Below are 6672 nucleotides of genomic sequence, written 5' to 3'. Positions count from 1 at the left end.
AGCAGTGGAATCCAGCCCTGTAGTGAGTGCGTTTTAAACAAAACAGTACCTGTGAACATATCACTCCCTCTGGTGGCTGCAGAGTACGATGTAGATGATCTCTCTCTGTTTATTCACTAGTATTATTTGCAGATAAATCCCAGTTACACGAAATGTGTCACAGAGTCAGGAAAGGCCACTGGAGAACATCACTCTGCACTCACTCCTTCCCTACTTCTGTAAGCATCCATCCCCACAATCAGCCTGCTTTTCTGTCCCTGTCTGCCCTCCCCCCATTGGAAACACAACTATTCTTTCCACCAGCTTTTGTTCATCTTTGCACTTCCTTCATGAAGCTGCTTATTCTTGGGAACATGCTTTGTATACAGAAAGAAAAAGAAACCATGTTCTTTTATATGTGATTCCTCCCTAGAATCAGAGTTGAAATGGGAATTTTGTCATGGAACTTAATGGGGGTACTATTTCTCATTTATTCATCCATGTGCATTTCATTTCTTCTAAGAGACACACAAGCTTATTCATAGAGACAATTACTCATTTACAGGAAAACTGCCTGCACCCATATGCTGTGTGTGCCTTACTCTGTCCATCTCCTTGTAAACCCAGGCAAATCCTGCTCCATGCTGAAGATGCCCAGACAACTGCTAGGACACAGTACGGCTTCAAATAGTACAGGGACTGGGCTGGATTCTGCTCAAGTTCCAAGCAGGTGTGATCTCAGCCACATTGTCAGGATTACAACATTTCTTGGTGCATTTTCAGCATGCTAACACAATGTGCATTTAAAAAAATTAGGATGTAAATTCCTAATGACAGGCATTTGCTTTATCTGTATGAACGCACTATAAAAGCAGTGAAAGTCTTTGAAAGTATTAAGAAACAAACTCATAGAACCATTCTGTAATAAGTGAAAGACCAAGTAGACAGTATGTGTGTGTTTTTCCCCCCTTCTGGCTCCACTGCTGTGTTGCTTTCCTTATATAACTGTTCTAGTTAAAAGAACACTCCTGACCTAAGAAAACCTACATCAACCTTATAATTTTTTGTTAAATAGATGGTGGTCATCCACAGGATTAAAAGTAGTAAAGAGTGGGCATTCCATATTTAACTCTGAGTCACTCCATTGTATGTCACGTAGAGACAACTGCTGGCAGACTTTGGACTGACTTTTCCTGGATAAAGTACTGACTGACAGAAATCCCAACTCCAGTGTGTCCTCCGGAACATGCCCACTCCCTACAATCAGCTCTTACACCATACATAACCTGTTGCATTCAGTGAAATTTATGTTTTCAGGACCGTGCCCCCAGAGAACTTCACTCTCACAGGAGAAAGCTTTATCGCAAAAGCAGCTGAGCAGCTCTGCTCCAGGGGTCTTTGTAAACAACATACATATCCTCTTGAGAAAGGCAGTGTAGCCTGTCTACTAAATGTGTCCTATTCCCTTCAAACCAGTATTTCATTTCAGGTAGACAATGGTGTTACTCTGAATTAAGAAAAAGATTAAAATTCCTGCTTCTGTGTTAAACGGCCCCAATTCATCTGCTTCTAATGAAGAGCCTTACAGTATGAACCAAAAACAATTTCAATTTTGAAATTATAAAAGCAGGAAATAAAGTCACTTCAACATCAAATCACAGACTTTGAAACGTCATAGAGAAATCTTGACATTTTACATAGATCAACTTGCTCTTACATAAAACTACTGTGTAGCCCCCTCTACCCTTTCCCTCTCCCAGCCCATCTTAATCAAGTCTTCTCAGGACTGACTGAAATGGCATCATGGAGAAAAGCAGTTTGTACAAAGAACAATTGTCCATAAATCTAAAATGAAACTATTGCAAGTGTAGATGCTTACTTCCCTTCCCTTAAATACCAGTTTATTTTGAGAGTCAATTCAATACATGTGGATTTTCTGGCTAGGATGGGACCTGGCTGCTTCAGAATTGCTCTCAGAGGCACTGGCTCAGTGTGTGCCCATTTATCAGATCATAAAATATTTTAGGTTGCCTCTACACCCCATACAACCAGTGACTGGAGCACTGGTTTGTGAACAGTTGTATATATTGATTTTGGTGAAACTGAGTTATATCAGCTGAAAAGCTAGCCCCATCTGTAAAACTGACTGATAAATATCATTACAAGTCTAGCTTAAGATGTCCAACTTCAAGCATTGTTGCAATTTTCTGATTCAATAATCTCTCCTCTACATCTGACAGCTAGGGTTGCTCACACATCTGTGCACATAATATTTTACAGTCAGGAGCACAGATGGTCAAGGAACAGGATTTGATTTATAGTTGCTTACCTTAAAAATAGCTGCATAATATGAATATTTGAGTTTGTCAATGCTAATACCAATCCCTTCCTATAGGACACATTTTACTTTTCAAACAGTGAATTCTTCTGTCTTACACCAGCTGCAAGTCTGACTTCACATCAAAAGTGGTGTCCCTGTCAGTAAGGAAAGGATGCCTGAAACATAAATAGGGTGAAAGCAGCATCTTCCGGTTCTCTCATTCCCCGAGACCTGCCCGATAAAAAAACTTCTGGATTGCCATTTTAAAAGCTAAATAGAGGCTAATATGTATTCTCATATCTTGCATATGAAATGCATTTCCAGAAATTAGAAACTAAAAGCACAGTGACTCAAAACCAAAAGCTACCACAAAGCCACAGCTATTTAAGGCCTACACAAATCCATGAAGAAATACGATAGACTTTGACTTCAACAATTTGTGAATAAGGGAAGCCAACAGCCATTTCTGAGGGCAAGGGTCTGTATTTCTGCAAAAGCCTTCTAAGAACCTTTGACTTCCATGTAAATATATCCATAAGATAGGAACATAGTCATCTATACTCTCAGCTTAAAGCCCACTGTGTAGACCTGAGTACGTGCATGTACATATACAGATGACTTCTCTATATACACACACAAAAACAGCACACATCTCATTTCACGAAAGGAATATCCAAATTATCCTCTATTGTCCCACAGAGTCCCACAAGTTGTCAGAGATTGTAGCACGGTGACAGATTTTAATGTCCTGGCTTCTGCCTGACTTATTACAGAATTTTCCATGAATGTGCAGCTCCATGTGCTGCTAGAATTTCTCTTTCTATAGAACTGTCTCCAGTACAAGTGAAATCTTAGCTTACAACATCTTCAGAACATAGAAAGTAAACCCATATTTTCCCTTCCTACTCTTTTGCTAAACATACACTTGAAAAGTGTAAATTAAGCATCCAATTTGATTATATCCTTTGCAAATCTGCTCTGTAACTAAAAAGATACTGCCTCTTTCTGTTGCCGAATTTCCTGTTTCTGTGCCCCGGGGGCAGCTGTGAGCCCTGCAATATTTGGTCAGAAGCATAAAAACTGTTTTCTGCAAGCTTTATTAATTTTCAAGCCGTTTCCTGTTTTCCCTTTGCAGCCAAACCCACCCCTTTTGGGCAGGTACTGAAATACAAAAACACCTGAATCAGTCTGAGGAAATAGTCTATTACTTGAAAGAAGAGGAGACCCTGAATGGTAGCTACAATTTTTCATTACCTGCTTTCAACAAGGCAACTTTGCTTTACTTTGAAGTAATGTTTCAGCAAATCATGCTGTACAGAATTGCCCATCTCAGTTTTCAAATCCTTTACGTAACAGATTTAGTCTTAGAAAACATTGTATAAGTCACAAGCAGAGAGTGTCTGCAAAACAAATTCTTCTGGAAGTGGAAATAGAAAGCAAATTCTATTCATAGGTTGCATTTTTCATAACTGATGTTTAGGCAGCTTTTTTTGATATGTAACCCAAACCCATAGAAACTATCTTCTGTCCAATTTGAGACACTAGAGGTTTGCAGAAGGGACAGGCATGCACAGGCTCAGACAATTTACAGGAGCTCTGCATGCTTGGCACTCCTGAGCATCAGTGCTAGAAGGCACAGGTGTCCTCAAAGGGTTTAAAAAAAAAATCAAAAAAATCAAATATCAGTTCTGGTAATACGGCCCTTAAAAGTTTAGACCTTAATAAATGCAATTAATATATGTAATTCCTTGTGTTTTAGAGATGGCTGTAGTGAAAAGGGGAATAATTCCTGAGATATTCAGGAAAATGCTAATAATTTTATTGTCATCTGATATTAAGTACAATTAACAGATTCATGCTATACCTGGAGCTCTGTAACAACAGTTCCTTCTTCTCTCCAGCCCATTTACCCCAGAAGCTGAATCAGCATTGTCCCCGGAGTTCATTGTCACACTTTGCCTACATAGTATTCCTTACTTTCTAGATCGTAGTAATATTCACTTTCAGCAAAAGAAAGTCTGGAGCTAGGTTTTTGTACTATAAATGAATTAAATGTACACACCACAGATTATTTCATTCCGCAGAGAAATGCAATCAATTCCAAGATAAACTGCCAGACAAATCGCCAATTATAAGGCCAAACCAATACTAAAGAAGAGATCATCATAAAGCATTACACTTTCAGAAGAATGTACTTAAGCAGACTGACCAACCCTAATACTGCAAGCAACCATACATAGCCATGCACAGTCACAGAAATCAAGCTGCCTGCATTTACCCCCTGCGTGACATCCATCATATCAGCAGAGTTAGAATCGGTAGCAAGGCTGCCCTTGCCGATACCAGTGATGCTGTTTAAAGGCCTGGTTCAAAGCCCATTTATGACAACGGGGAGTCTTCCATTGACTTCAGTGCTCTGGGGTTCATATTGCAACATTGACTGATTCAGAGGAAAAAACATCATCCCACACGACTTCCACCACTGAGGCATAACGCTTTGCAGGATATAGTCACTATTTTTCTACTCCCCCAGCTATGTTTCATTCTTTGCTCTTACTGAACCAGAGACAGCCTAAGCCTCTCACAAGGCTGTGCAAATGACCGATATGGTCAGACAGAAAGAAGAGATTATGAAATGAAAACAAAAGGGCTGCTTATACTCTAGACTCCTTCCACCTCCTCCCTTAAACCACTGTGATTAAAAACACAGAGCTGCCTAGCAAAAAAAAAAAAAAAAAAAGAGGGTGACCCATGCACTCATATCCTGGCAATTTGTGGGAATCGTCATAACACACCCAGAACAAAAAAGACCAAATTACAACATCTCCGCATAGACCCAAACCTCATTTCATTGCAGCATTTGAGCACATGCGCAAGTCCACTACCAATCAGCAAAGACATACACTTAACATATAGGTATGCGCTTACCTTCTATTTTGAAACAAATAGACCACTTAAGTGCTGCTTTAAACATAGATGGGTTGTTAAATCAGAACCTTAGAATAACTCCTTTATTTTCACAAAGCCTATTGGCTCAACAGAATTATAAATACAGTGAACTATAGTTTCAGTAAAGACCCTTAATTTGGTATAGTTCAGAGGAAAACTGCTCCCTCATCTCTCCCAGGCTCCATACCCTCTTCCCAAGGGTATATTGGCTCTTCTGAAAGAATTTTGTTGATGTTTTAAATCAGGGGGCTCAGCAATGGCTCCCAGCCTTAATCTCCTTACTCAGCAACATGCTGTTGTCACTAGAAGGCAAGTTGCTGTCATGGTTGTCCTTAAGGAAACAATTTCCTCCCAAGATAACAATTAGTAAGACATTCCTAGCTTTTTCACTAATTTGTTTTGCATCTGTAGGCAAATTTCTTTCCCTTTGTTGCACTTTGATACCATGATAGCATCTGATTTTATTAAATTCTTCATAGTTCAATAAATTTATCTAAAGAGTTTTTCTTTGAGGAACAGGCTGGAGCAGGAGAAATAGGCTGGTATAGGAGAAACTATTCCTTATTGGGAAGAATAATAAAAATGTTAAAAAGTGTTTAAGTGGCCACTGGAACTTGGACATCTCCAATTCCTGAAAGATCAAGAGCTCTAGTTCTATACCCAGAATAGACTACAGTTTAAAGGAAGAAATTATTTAATTCAGCAAATAGCTTATCCTCCTTTAGAAAGTCTTATTCCTAAACCTGAGACAAATTTGTGGATATGAATAATCATAAAAATGAAAGGTCTTCAGAATACCTTTGCAGAAAATGGAATGAAATCCTAAAAATACCTTCTTTTTATTCCTGATGAAAATTTGTTAACATTAAAAAGTCACTGTTTGTTCCAGTTTGTCTTTCATAGTGTACTACATTCATTTTGTTCTGAAAATACACGGAGAATTCCAAATGTTCCATTCTGATAAGGTAAAAAATTATTTGTGTCAATTTTTCAAAATAAGTTTCATTAAACCTGACATACTCCCCCAGCAAATTTCAGTTTCATGAGTGGCATTTCCCAATAAGCAAACATTCTTTTAAATAAATTTGAAGCAGCATTATCAAGGAATAATTATTCTCAGATTTTAAGATTCAAGACATGCTGAAAGTTAGTATATAGGAATATTTATTTTACTGTTTTTCTAAAGACAATAAGCCAATATTGCCGGTGGTTTCTTTGCATTGACTGTTTTCATCCCACTCTCCTAGTGATCTTCAATACAAAGAACACAGTTATAGCACCATAATTTATATCTATAGCTAACAAATTCCTTTGGCACCTATCACTTTCTGAAGTAAAGAAAAGCCCTATGGAAGGTGTTGCACTTCCCATCTGCAGCCCCCTCTACATCACTGCATCACTGCTTACCTTTAGACTTGCTTTGC

The sequence above is a fragment of the Mycteria americana genome, chromosome 18 (genome assembly GCF_035582795.1).
Source record: "Mycteria americana isolate JAX WOST 10 ecotype Jacksonville Zoo and Gardens chromosome 18, USCA_MyAme_1.0, whole genome shotgun sequence".
Lineage (NCBI taxonomy): Eukaryota > Metazoa > Chordata > Aves > Ciconiiformes > Ciconiidae > Mycteria > Mycteria americana.
The sequence above is the reverse complement of the archived record's forward strand: the minus strand, read 5'-3'. Positions refer to the sequence as shown.